The following is a 15,083-nucleotide window of genomic DNA, read 5'->3' on the forward strand; positions in this document are numbered from 1 at the left end:
TCTCCCATGGCAGCCAAACTGGGATAGTACTGTCATTCCTCTGAGAGGAAGATGGATGGGAAAAGAAGGTTGAGACCAGACAGAACAAATCAACAATGCAAGAGAATGATTACAGAAAGTGAGGGGAATCTATACGGGTTCATCTATAGGTGAAGAAAAGGTTACAAAAAAATAGAAGAATATTTTGAACAAATTTATGCCAATAAGTTTGAAGATTTAATCAAATGAATGCATTCCTGGAAAGTATGAGTTGGCAATATTGACTCAATTAAAATTTTGAGAGCCTGAATACAATAGCGAAAGAAAAATCCCCAACAATCCCAGCACTTATAGATTGACTTTACAGAGTAAGAAATCAAGAAATAAATAAGATATGTGATGAAACAGATAATAGTTAAGAAGATGATAAATGTGAGAAACAACAAACAGGAAAAGGGGAAAGGTAGTTTGGGGAGTTTTAATTTAGAGAGAGGGCGGGATGGCTTGGCACCCGGAGCTCAGTGGTCAGGGAGCTGGCTACATATACTGGGGCTGGTGGGTTCAAAGCTGGCCCACGCCTGCTAAACAACGACAACTGCAACAAAAAAAAATAGCCGGGTGTTGTGGTGGGCGCCTGTATTCCCAGCTACTTGGGAGGCTGAGGCAAGAGAATCGCCTAAGCCCAGGAGTTGGAGGTTGCTGTGAGCTGTGACGTCAGGGCACTCTACTGAGGGTGACATAGTGAGACTCCATCTAAAAAAAAAAGAGGTAGGGGGAAAAAAAGGCTGACCAAAAGGAAGAACATAATTAGAACATTAGTAGGAGTATGTTTCAGGCCAAAAGACAAGTATATTCCAGAAGGTTGTCAAAAGCAAAGGTCCAGGCCTGAGGTGGGAATGTGTTTACCTGTTTGATGTCATTTTTCGTACTTTATTTTAAATTGCAACACCCCCTAAAACTCCCCGTGCTCTGACCTTCTAACCTAAATTTATTTATTTATTGTGTTCATTATTTTTATCCACCTCTTCCCACTGGAAGGCAAGTTCTCTGAGGGCAGGTATTTTTATCTGGTTTTCTTAGCAGTGTATTATGAATACCTAGCACTCTGCTATGCACATTGAGAGTGCTCAACAAGTATTTGTTGAAAGAGGAAGGAAGACTATAAAGGTGTAGCCAGGAGACTAGGAAGAAAATGGACCATTCTAAGAGGGACTCTACCTAAAAAATGCAAACATGGTAAGTTAATTCTTTGTGCCCTTAAATTAACCTAAAAGAATTAAAATGAATGAATAAATAAACTAAAAAAAAAAAAAAAAAGAAAAGAAAATTAGGAAATCCAATGAAGAACTGTTCCAAGGGTGAGAGGATAACTCTGCAGAGAACTCCAACTGAGAAGTGGCCATGGGGTAAGGAATGGGGCAAACCCTGGTAAACCCAGCATGGTGGTGAATGGGCTCTAGAAAGAATGGGAGAAGAGAATTTTGAACTGAAAATGAGAACCTAGATAATTTTCTCTCTTTTTTTCTTTTTTGAGGGAAAAAGGAACACTTATTAGTGAAGTATGAGGCTGTTGATATGAAGCACTTATGATTAAATTTTTAAGTTCACAGCATAAAATATATTTTGATATTGAAGTTCTTTCTACAAATAAAATACCAAAAAAGAAGAAAAACTACATTAAATATACATGATTTTTTTTTAAATCAAGCCACTTTTCTATACATTTATTCAAATGATTTCATTTGACTTACTTCTTCTGAATCTCAATTAAAAGTTGAGTCTAAGCTGCCTTCATCACAGTAACACTCTATTTGTTCTACGTGACCTGTGGGTACACAGAAGTGAGCTGCTTTCTAAAGCCTATACTGTGACCTTGACCTCTTTACTTGTCTTAGGTTTCAGAGTATAATTTTTTTTGTATTGTTTCAGGTTTATTGAGGGTATAAAGAATTAGGTTACAGTGATTGCATTTGTTAGGTAAAGTCCCTCTTATAATTTTGTCCTGCCCCCAAGAGGTGTGCCATACACCATAACCGCTCTCTCATTCCCCTGCCCTCCCACCCGCCCACCTTGAATTGATTTGAGTTTTTCTCTTATGAGGGTATATGTGTCAGATAGGTGGACAATGTTTTCAAAGAGCTTTGCTGTAAAAGGAAAGAGCAAAATTGGAAAGTAACTGGAAGGGGAAGAAGGGCTAAGTAAAAGACTTTTTAAGATGACAGTAATAACAGTATATCTGATCTGGATGGAAAAAATCCAACAAAGACATAGAAAAAAAAAAGATACAGAAGGAAAGAATGGTAGGAATTGTCTTTTGGAGAGGGGGGGAAGGATGGGATTTAATGCACACGTGAAGGGGCTGGCCTTAGCTCGGCGCACAGATGGTTCACCCATAGTAACAGAACTGCACTGTGAGTGTTCAGGCACAGATGCGAGTGGGTGGGTGGATGTGGCCGTGGGAGCTTGTGGAAATTCTTCTCTGGCTGCTTCTATTTTCTCAAACAAAAAGGAAGTAATGTCATCAGCCAAGAGTAAGGATGGGGAGGAGGTGTGGAAGGTTTGAGGAGACAAGGTATGAAATAGCTGTCCTAGAAATGGAAAGGGAATGGAGCTGGGAAATGCCTCCTGATTGCCAGGCAGCAGCAATGGCCCCCCAGGGGTTAGTCATCATGCCTGGGCTGTGTGTTTCTGCAGCCTCTGTTGGTGGAGCTAGGCAGAGACTTGGCTTTGACTGGCATTATGTTTTTACCAGGATAGTGGAGAAAGGGAGACATGAACAAGGCAAGTGAGGATGTACGGGGGAGCTTCCAAGGACTGAGCACTGCATTCCATTCAAGAGGAATACAAAGGGCGGCAGAGATGGAGTGAAGAGGACGGATACTGTGAAAAGGCAGTGGGGTCAATGGATTATAGGGTGCAGAGGAGATGAAGGCTTGGTTGGCTGGAGAGTGGGGTGCTTGGCAAAGAGATTATGGAGGGGGTTCAGTTACTGGCAATGACCATTCTAGTCTATGACTGTAGGGTGAGTGGTCCAGGAATGAGACGTTGTCATTGGGTGAAGTCAGGAACACCGGGTGAAGTCAGGCCAAGAAGCTGAGAGGTCAGGATACTGGGAGAATCTGCAATGGGTTACTTAAGTTATTAAGAATTATGCCATGCACTGTCATCCAGGAAACAGAATCTTCTAGAAAGGAGGAAAAGTGACTTATGTAGGAGTGATAGATAGTAGGTGGCAGAATCTGATGGCTACTCTCATGATTCCCTAAGACCCAAAGCCTTACTTTGCCAAGTGCTATGTGTAGTAGCTTTGTGGGCACATTTTAAGCTTAGGCCTTAAGATCTCTAGGATTATTAGCTATGTGACCTTGGGCAGATCACTTAACCTCTCTCTGCCTGTTTACTCATCTGCAAAAAAGGATGATAACACTTTATCTCCTTTATGTCAAGTGTTCAGTAAAATTAAACACTTAAGATGAAAACATGGTTAAATCCTCCATAATAATTAGCTGTGGTTATTGTTATCCTTCTAGATAACTGAGCATTAGGGTAACTATGTTAACCAGTTAGATGTAAGCATTTCACATTGTATATAAAATCAGTACCTTGTATTCCCTAAATGCACTAATATACACAGTTAGGATTTAATAAAGAATACAGGTGTACTTTGCAGAATAGATAGATTACAACATACATATCAGTTAATTTTAAAAAATCAGTAAAATTAACCCACTGGCAGAGTCATTTACAAAATAAACTCTTTGAAATATAAGCAGTCCCTGAGTTACAAACATCCAACTTACATATAACTCACACTTATGAACAGAAGCTATTTCAGTTAATAGGGAAATGTACCTGTTCAAACTTACATATAAATTAAAGTTAAGAATACCTACAGAACCTATCTCATTCATAAGCCAGGGACTGCTAATATATATTATAAAAATGACCTGAATTCAGTTTGCAAATACTGCTTATGTATTAAATGATGAAAATGAATTATTTTTAAAAAGATGTGATAATGTATCTCCAAGTCAGCCAAATAAACTAGCATAAAGTAGTTACATCAAATTGATGGATTGATTCAGTGTGACTGAGAAAATCTAGAATTTTTAGTTATCTTAACAACGATTCAAACTTCTCATCCTCAAAGCTTAGCTTATAATAGGTATTACACACACACATACATATATGTGTATATATATAATAATGAGAACTGATCTCATAACTGGCAATTCAATTTCAGGACTCTGCTACTTTAAGTACCCATGTTTAGGCCTTGTAAAGTTCCTACCTCAATCTCACGATGGGGTATTTGAAAATCAAATCAATATATTGATGGATGCTTGCATTCCATTTTTTCAGCAATAATATGAATAGCAAAGATGTGGAATCAACTTAAGTGCCCAACAATGAATGAGTGGATGGAGCAAATGTGGCCTATATTTAAGATGGAATACGATTCAGCTACAAAAATAAATGAAATCGTGTCATTTTTAGCAACAAGGATGGAACTGAAGGACATTATGTTAAATAAAATAAGGCAGGTACAGAAAGACAAATTCCACATGTTCTCATTCATGTGGGAGACAAAAAAGTTGATCTCATGAAAGGAGAAAGTAGAATGATAGATACCAGAAGCTAGGAAGCGGGTGAAGGGTGGGGGTGGGAAAGGGGATGGACACAAGTTGGCTATGAGAGCAAACATACAGTTAGAGGGAAGGAATAAATTCTAATATTCAATAGCAGAGTAGAGTGACTATAATTAGTGATGTATCGCGTATTTTAAAACATCTAGAAGAGAGGGCCTGAAATATAGCCAACACATAGAAATAATAAATACATGTGCCCTGACTTGAACATGACATAGTCCACGATGCAGCAAAACTCCACCCACATCCCATAAATACAAAAAAAAATGTGTATCTAAGACATCAGGAAAACAGTTCCTATCTTAATAAAAATCATTCCTATCTCAATAAAAAGATTATTCGAAGAATCACCTTGAACCTGGCCTCAGCTCTTATCTACCTCTATTTTTTCCTGTCCTTTACTATATTCCCCAGCTTTCCCTTTAGTCTCAGATGACCATTTTCTCTAATTTCTGCCCCCTTCTCTCTCCCTGCCAGGCTTCATTTCTGATTTTTATGACTTGGGTAATACACCCAGGCAGAGGGATTGCCCTAGCTATAACTAGATGACACAAAATCAATCAATCAATCAATCAATCAATCAATCTCTCTCTCCCTCTCTCTTTCTCCAAAAGGGCTTACGGAAGGTCTGGAATCATAGTCACTGGAACATACCAATGACATGTACTTAGTGTAACTTAAAGTTCACTCTCTTCAGGGGCTGATGCCAACTATAGTGTGCCCTGAATTCATATTTTTGTGAAATCTTAGAATTATCTAGTGAATAGCACAATTACATTGTAGGGCATTTTATCTACAGTGGAACATGTAACTCAGACTTAGGTATAGAATATGAACAACTAACACATAATGGTTTTCAAATCTCTAGATTAGAGGCCCCTCCAGCACCCAGATCTTGCTTGTCTCTCTGATGCTGAAAACGGCACATCTTAGTCCGCAATGCATATTTGATAAACTAACACATTTAACAACTCGCGAGTGATATACATTCTACATTTTATTTTAAATTCTAAGGTGATTTCCTTTGCATCAAATTGTCATATCAGTTAAAGTAATTTCAATTGTTACATGTTATACATAAAGATAAATTATTATATGTGCTTAATTGCTATTTTGTTAAAGAGATACTGTTTGTATAATTCTCCTTTAAACTTTTCCCCATATTTGATGCACAAGGAATATCAAAATAAACATGGCCAGGGATTTGTACAAGAAGCTTTAACCTGGCTCAATCCCAGGAAAATCTCTGAGACTCAGTCTTCTATAAGGCTGGCTTCTGGCTCTCTACAGTTTCCCCACCTCCAGAGCACACCAACAAGCAGGCCCACATTTTATGGGTGTGTGTTTGTACAGATGGGGAAGACCCCAAAGTCATGCCTGCATGTGAGAAGACACATGACAAGGCGTGTGGGTGTGCACACGTGTGTGTCTGTGTGTGTACATGTGCACACACACACATGCACATTTTTGTCAGTGGGGAGGAAAAGGGATGAGAGACAAGTAGCAAACCAGAAAGTGTCTGAAAGCCCCGAGTCTAGCTGAGCAGGACCTCGAGGGAGGGTCCTGACTGCCAGGTCTGGCTGTGTCTGCCTGGTTTGATGAGCTTGTCTGGGGTTGTGTTAGCTGAGCTTAAGAGCTGGGAATGGCCACTGCCTGACATCTCTGGATCTCTACCCTCCAGCCCCACAAATAAGGTCCCAGAAAGTCATGAAACAAAACCTGCTGTGAATCTGCTTTATTATTCAGTCTATAATACATAATAGTCTATTTCCTTGGGTCAACTAAATATATATCAATGATTTGACAGAAAACATATATGAACTGTATTGGATACACATGGCCTTACAGACTAGAATAAAGGAAACTGAAGACTCAGAATGGGGGAAGGTGGGAAGGGAATAGGTACAAAAAGTTACGTATTGGGCACAATACACATTATTTAGGGGATGGGTACACTAAAAATCCTAACCACCACTCTACAATACATTCATGCAACAAAAACCTATCTGTATCCTCTAAATATTTTGAAATAAAAGTAAAATAAAATAAGGAACTTAGTCATGTAAAATATATGTATATATATCTATATATTTATTAGAGGTAAAAATTACCCATATGTAGTCAGGAGTAGAAATCTATTTGCTTTCCACATACATAGTAAAACCCCAATGTGTCACAGAAAATAGAGTACACAAATTTAAACACACAAAATGCAGGATTTTTTAAATGTAATGTTAATAAAAAAACAGCATTTAAGGCTCAGTGCTTGTAGATCAGCAGGCTAGGGCACCTGCCACATACACCGGTGCTGGCAGGTTCAAACCTACACTGGGCCTGCCAAAAAACAATGACAACTACAACCAAAAAAAAAAAAAGAAAAGAAAAATAGGTAGGTGTTGTAGTGGGCGCCTATACTCCCAGCTACTTGGGAGGCTGAGTGAGAATTGCTTAAGTCCAAGAGTTTGAGGTTGCTGTGAGTTGTGATGCCACAACACTCTTCTGAGGATGACATTGAGACTCTGTCTCAAACAAACAAACAAACAAAAAAAAAAAAACCCTCATCACTTAAGTCAGGCCCGTATTACCACAAAACACAAAGATGGAGTATATTATAAATTAAACTATGTACAACTGACCATACATTAAGTTAAAATTTTTCAGAAGGACTAAGACGTCTTCACAGCCTAATTCCATCACTTCTTAAACCCACCCTCATCTCCACATTCCACAGCACGAGGATGGAAGGACTTTCACCTGATGTTGAAATAACCCACGTACCCAACAACACATGAATGGATTAATTGACTGTGAGATATGTATCCCATGGAATACTATTCAGCCATAAAATAGATGGAGACAACTGTAGGAGGCAGAGGCAAGATGGCTGACTGAAGCCAGCTTTCCATAGAGGTTCCCGTCCAGAAGGAGAGTGAAAGGACAGAAGTTTAACAAGTAACCTGGTGGATTAGAGCTGAGCCAAGAGAGAAGATTGAAGAACACACATCAACCCTGCTTAGGGAAGCTGCGACCCCAAGTATAAAAACTAAAGGTACAAAATCCATCGCCAAGTGGACAGGAGTCCCCTCCCCCATAAGAACGGCTCTTAGTACTCCATACAAACAAGTGAGCAGAGTTCAAAATTCCTCCCATTATATTCCACAGGAGAGACCCTCTAAAAACTGGACCTACTTTCCCTAGTAGGGGACCATGGCTCTCTCCTGCCAGCCATAAAACTGTATATATTCTCTACTTGCAATTCTGAACTCCCAGCACTCCCCTCCACTCTCACTCTGAGGTCTGGAAGCCTGTCCCCCAGGAGTCCAGATTCTTGGGTATTTTCTCAGGAGGTGTGGTCAGGGCATGGACTGCTGCTGGTCAGTGCTGATTCTGTGGCACGGGAGTAAGGAGAGGATGGTCAGCTGAGAGGGAACCATACAGGAGCAGTGGTGCCCCGAGGCACAGAGCAGCCGCTGCAGCAGCAACAACAGGGCTCACCCCTGAATATTCTGTAGTCACAACCCCTGTCTCTCTGGGCAACCAGAGGAGGCTGGGCATCTTCTCTGGTGGCAGCCACTGGCGGAACAGATCTGAGAGGGAAACGCAGGCCCTGTGAGTAAAGGATTTGCCTGAGGCAATACCAGCCGAATGGAGCATGGGGGCTAGAATATGCCTGGCAGATTCCCAGGGCAGGGCTGACCCAGAGGACCGCTTTACTGAGCCCAAGATGCACCCGGCCCTCAGGGGATCATTAGCTGAGACAAAGGAGGGCAGGCAGAGGGAACTGACAGCTAACCATGCTGCTCCAATACAAACTGCAGCCAAGACCAGGCAGTGGCACAGACAGGGCCTGAGTCGCTGTGAACTCAGTGTCTGTTCTGCAGGGACAGAAACCAATTCTACGAACTTGTTCTGTTCTGTCAATAACATCAATCAGAGGTGAGGCTGGAATTGAGTGAGCCGCCCCAGCCTCCATTAAGCACCCGAAGTTGTCAGGCCTTACCTCCCGTGCTGGATAGTGGCAGAGAGCAATGGCCTGGCTGAGGAGAGATAGATCTCCCTGTGATTCAGGCAGGTGCAAACCCCTGGAGTATCTGCTCATTGAAGGCAACTGGGTCACAGCCCTGCAGGGTTATCAGTGACTGGGTGTGACAGAGGTGCAAGGTGGGGAAGAAGGCATCAACCTTCCCAGACTAATTTATTTGCTAGGTGGGTCCTCCTGACCTCACGGAGCACCAGAGTGAGTCATATTTGAGTTGTCAGCAGACCCCTGAGATCTAGTTGCCATAGATCTTTAGGACTCTCCCACCTGAGACAGGTGCTGACTGAGACAATTGATTTGGACCTCTTGAACAGGGGCAATCGCCTGAGGACTATCCAAGTGGTACCCTGGGTGTGTGGTTGTGGGTAGGTTTGATTTTCCTTTTCCAATTGATGCCTGTGGGGGGCAGGGTGACTTAATTGCTGGTATTTCTCCACAGCTGAGACTTCAACCCAGAATAACTAATTCAGTAGGGTAGGACAGAGACCAGCTGAAAACAAGACAGAGCCACTTAGCCCCACCACACCAAGAAGGTCCCCAGTTTCTCAGGCCATAGCACTGTATGGGTCCTCAGCAAAACTCCAGGGGAAATGGTACAGACACCAGTCCCAGGTTTTGGGGAAAGGACTGGTTAATCACTACTCCTGGAGCCCCCAACCCAACTTATCTTTATCTGCTCATCTAGTGAAATGGTGTAAAATCATGGGGTGGAACCAGCGGAAAAACTCCAGTAACATGAATAACCAGAGTAGATCAACCCCCACAAGGTAAGATATGGCAGATGCAACTAAAGATCCCATTCATAAACAGATGACCGATGTGTCAGAAATCAAATTCAGAATTTGGATTGCAAACAAGATTAATAGAATATAGGAAAACTTGGAATTAGAAATTCAAGGAGAAATTCAAAAGTTGTCTCAAGAATTCAACGAATTTAAAGACAAAATTACCAAATATTTTGACAAACTGAAACAAGAATTTTCAGCCCTCAAATACTGAAAAATACAGTAGAATCCCTCAGTAACAGAGTGGAGCAAGCAGAAGAAAGGATTTCTGACATTGAAGACAAAGCTTTTGAACACTCCCAAACTCTCAAAGAGGAACAGAAATGGAGAGCAAAAACGGATTATTCTCTCAGAGAGCTCTGGGATAATTCGAAGACAGCTAAGAATTGTCTCATAGGAATCCCTGAAAGCGAGGAACTGGCTTCGCAAGGCACAGAGGCTCTTCTCAATGAAATTACGAAAGAGAATTTTCCAGACACGCCAAGAGATTCTGAAATTCAGAAAGCAGAGAGTTTCAGAACTCCAGCACAACTCAACCCAAATAAGACATCCCCCAGGCACATCATAATTAACTTCACTAAAGTTAATATGAAGGAGAAAATTCGGAAAGCAGCCAGACGTAAGAAAACCATAACCTACAAAGGGAAGAATATTAGAATGACTGCAGAACTCTCTGCTGAAATCTTTTAAGCCAGAAGAGGGTGGTTATTTTAATCTCCTAAAACAAAATAACTTTCAACCCCGGATCCTTTATCCAGCTAAACTGAGTCTCATTTATGATGGAGTAATTAAATACTTTAATGACATTCACATGTTGAAAAAATTTGTCATAAATAAACCAGCTCACCAAGATATTCTCAGACCTATCCTCAATAATGACCAGCACAATCCTCTACCACAAAAATAAACTCACTCAGAAACTTTTGATCAAACTGCAACTTCCACAGTGGCAAAAGGATTGAAAGTGTCCACTGGATTTTCGAAAAACTCGATACCCAAAATTCTATCAGGCTTATCAATATTCTCCATTAATGTGAATGGCTTAAATTGTCCACTAAAGAGGCACAAGTTGGCTGACTGGTTACAAAAATTCAGGCCTTTCTGCTGCATACAAGAATCTCATCTTACCTTAAAAGATAAATATAGACTCAGGGTGAAGGGATGGTCGTCTATATTTCAGACAAATGGAAATCAGAAAAAAGCAGGTGTTGCAATTCTATTTGCAGATACAATAGGCTTTAAACCAACAAAAGTAAGGAAAGATAAGGATGGTCACTTCATATTTGTCAAGGGTAATACTCAATATGATGAGATCAATTATTAATATTTATGCTCTCAACCAGAATGTGCCTCAATTTATAAAAGAAACTCTAACAGATATGAGCAACTTGATTTCCTCCAGCTCCATAATAGTTGGAGATTTTTAACAGTCCTTTGGCAGTATTAGATAGATTCTCCAATAAGAAGCTGAGCAAAGAAATTTTAGATTTAAACTTAACCATTCAATATTTGGACTTAACAGAAATCTACAGAACAGTTCATCCTAACAAAACTGAGTACATATTCTTCTCATCGGCCTACAGAACATACTCCAAAACTGATCACATCTTAGGTCACAAGTCTAACCTCAGTAAATTTAAAGGACTAGAAATAATTCCTTGCATCTTCTCGGACCACCATGGAATAAAAGTTGAACTCAGTAACAACAGGAATCTGCATATTCATACAAACACGTGGAAGTTAAATAACCTTATGCTGAATGACAGCTGAGTCATAGACAAGATTAAGAAGGAAATTAGCAAATATTTCAAACAAAACAACAACGAAGACGCGAATTATCAGAACCTCTAGGATACCACAAAGGCAGTCCTAAGAATAAAATTTATAGCACTGCAAGCCTTCCTCAAGAGAACGGAAAGAGAGGAAGTTAACAACTTAATGGGACATCTCAAGCAACTGGAAAAGGAAGAACATTCTAACCCCAAACCCAGTAGAAGAAAAGAAATAACCAAAATTAGAGAAGAATTAAATGAAATTGAAAACAAAAGGATTATACAACAGATCAATAAATCAAAAAGTTGGTTTTTTGAAAAGGTTAATAAAATAGATAAACCTTTGGTTAACCTAATCAGGGAAAAAAAGAGTAAAATCTCTAATTTCATCAATCAGAAATGACAAAGATGAAGTAACAACAGACTCCTCAGAAATTCAAAAAATCCTTAATGAATATTACAAGAAACTTTATTCTCAGAAATATGAAAATCTGAAGGAAATTTACCAATTCTTAGAAGCACGTCACCTTCCAAGACTTAGCCAGAATCAAGTGGAAATGTTGAACGGGCCTATATCAAGTTCTGAAATAGCATCACCATACAAAATCTCTCTAAAAAGAAAATCCCAGGACCAGTTGGCTTCACATCAGAATTCTACCAAACCTTTAAAGAGGAACTAGTACCTATATTACTCAACCAGTTCCAAAATACAGAAAAAGAAGGAAGACTACCCAACACGTTCTATGAAGCAAACTACACCCTGATCCCCAAACCAGTAAAAGATCCAACAAAAAAGAAAATTATAGACCAATATCACTAATGAATATTAATGCAAAAATATTCAACAAGATCCTTAACAAACAGAATCCAGCAAAGACATCAAACAAATTATACATCATGACCAAGTCGGTTTTATCCCAGGGTCTCAAGGCTGGTTCAATATACGTAAATCTATAAGTATAATTCAGCACATAAACAAATTAAAAAACAAAGACCATATGATTCTCTCAATTGATGCAGAAAAATCTTTTGATAATATCCAGCATCCCTTCATGATCAGAACACTTAAGAAAATGGGTATATAGAAGGGACATTTCTTAAACTGATAGAGGCCATCTACAGCAAACCCACAGCCAAAATCATATTGAATGGAGTTAAATTGAAATCATTTCCACTCAGATCAGGAACCAGGCAAGGTTGCCCATTGTCTCCACTGCTCGTTAACATTGTAATGGAAGTGTTAGCCATCGCCATTAGGGAAGAAAAGGCGATCAAGGGTATCCATATAGGGTCACAAGAGATCAAACTCTTGCTCTTCGCAGATGATATGATTGTATATCTGGAAAACACCAGGGATTCTACTACAAAACTTTTAGAAGTGATCAAGGAATACAGCAGCATCTCAGGTTACAAAATAAACACTCATAAATCGGTAGCCTTTATATATACCAACAATAGTCAAGCTAAAAAAACAGTTAAGGACTCTATTCCATCCACAGAAGTGCCAAAAAAGATGAAATATCTAGGAGTTTATCTAACAATGGACGTGAAAGATCTCTATAAAGAGAACTATGAAACTCTACAAAAAGAAATAGCTGAAAATATTAACAAATGGAAAAACTTAACTATGCTCATGGCTGGGAAGAATCAACATTGTTAAAATGTCCATACTACACAAAGCAATATACAATTTTAATGCAATACCTTTAAAGCTCCACTGTCATACTTTAAAGATCTTGAAAAAATAATACTTTGTTTCATATGGAATCAGAAAAAACCTCGAATAGCCAAGATATTACTCAAAAATAAAAACAAAGCAGGAGGAATCACACTACTAGACCTCAGACTGTACTATAAAGCAATAGTGATCAAAACAGCATGGTACTGGCATAAAAACAGAGAGGTAGATGTATGGAACAGAATAGAGAACCAAGAGATGAATCCAGCTACTTACTGTTATTTGATCTTTGACAAGCCAATTAAAAACATTCAGTGGGGAAAAGATTCCCTATTTAACAAATGGTGCTGGGTGAACTGGCTGGCAACCTGTAGAAGACTGAAACTGGACCCACACCTTTCACCATTAACTAAGATAGATACTCGCTGGATTAAAGATTTAAACTTAAAATATGAAACTATAATAATGCCAGAAGAAAGTGCAGGAAAAACTCTTGAAGAAATTGGTCTAGGCGAATGTTTTATGAGGAGGATCCCCCAGGCAATTGAAGCAGCATCAAAAATACACTACTAATCAAACTAAAAAGCTTTTGCAAAGCCAAGACACAGTAAGTAAAGCAAGCAGACAGCCCTCAGAATGGAAGAAGATATTTGCAGGTTATGTCTCCGACAAAGGTTTAATAACCAGAATCCATAGAGAATTCAAACGTATTAGCAAGAAAAGAACAAGTGATCCCATCTCAGGCTGGGCAAGGTACTTGAAGAGAAACTTCTCTGAAGAAGACTGGCACACAGCCTACAGACATATGAAAAATTGCTCATCATCCTTAATCATCAGAGAAATGCAAATCAAAACTACTTTGAGATATCATCTAACTCCAGTAATATTAGCCCATATCACAAAATCCCAAGACCAGAGATGTTGGCATGGACGTGGAGAAAAGGGAACACTTCTACACTGCTGGTGGGAATGCAAACTAATACATTCCTTTTGGAAAGATGTTTGGAAAACACTTAGAGATCTAAAAATAGATCTGCCACTCAATCCTACAATTCCTCTACTAGGTATATATCCAGAAGACCAAAAATCACATTATAACAAAGATATTTGTACCAGAATGTTTATTGCAGCCCAATTCATAATTGCTAAATCACAGAAGAAGCCCAAGTGCCCATCGATCCACGAATGGATTAATAAATTGTAGTATATGTACAAAATGGAATATTATGCAGCCTTAAAGAAAGATGAAGACTTCACCTCTTTCATGTTTACAGGGATGGAAGTGAAACATATTCTTCTTAGTAAAGTATCTCAAGAATGGAAGAAAAAGTATCCAATGTACTCAGCACTACTATGAAACTAATTTATAACTTTCATATGAAAGTTATAACCCAATTATAACCTAAGAATATGGGGAAAGGGGAAAAGGAGGGAAGGGGAGGGGAAGAAGGGGTGGAAGACAGGTGATTGGTGGGATTACACCTGCGGTGCATCTTACAAGGGTACATGTGAAACTTACTAAATGTAGAATATAAATGTCTTAACACAATAACTAAGAAAATGCTAGGAAGGCTATGTTAACCAATGTGATGAAAATATGTCAAATGGTCTATAAAACCAGTGCATGGTGCCTCATGATTGCATTAATGTACACAGCTATGATTTAATAATAAATACATTTTAAAAAATAGATGGAGACTTTGCATTTTTATATTTATCTGGATGTATTTGGAGCACATTGTCCTTAGTAAAGTATCCCAAGAATGGAAAAGCAAGCATCCCATGTACTCAATATTAACTTTAAACTAGTAAATTAACAACTATAGCCTCACATAAGAGACAAACACAATTAAAATCAAGAGGTGGGAGAAAGATGGAGACTTTACCTCTTTCCTGTTTACATGGATGGAGCTGGAACATATTCTTCTTAGCAAAGTATCTCAGGAATGGAAGAAAAAGTATCCAATGTACTCAGCCCTAGTATGAAGCTACATTATAGCTTTCACATGAAGGCTATAACCCAACTATATGACAAGACTATGGGGAAAGGGCCAAGGAAGGGGAAGGGAGAAGGGAGGTTAGGGTGGAGGGAGGGTGATGGGTGGGGCTACACCTAAGGTGCATCTTAGAATGGGTACAGGCAAATCTTACTAAAGGCAGAATAAAATGTCTACATATAAT

General features: G+C 39.3%; 1 protein-coding gene across 2 annotated transcripts in view; it reads right to left on the bottom strand.

Moving 5' to 3' along the window:
- The window catches only part of SYNE1 (spectrin repeat containing nuclear envelope protein 1), a 467,802-nt gene that overhangs the window by 316,987 nt on the left and 135,732 nt on the right, over positions 1-15,083 (bottom strand). The window lies entirely within an intron of this gene.

This window comes from Nycticebus coucang, chromosome 5 (genome assembly GCF_027406575.1).
Source record: "Nycticebus coucang isolate mNycCou1 chromosome 5, mNycCou1.pri, whole genome shotgun sequence".
Taxonomy (NCBI): Eukaryota; Metazoa; Chordata; class Mammalia; order Primates; family Lorisidae; genus Nycticebus; species Nycticebus coucang.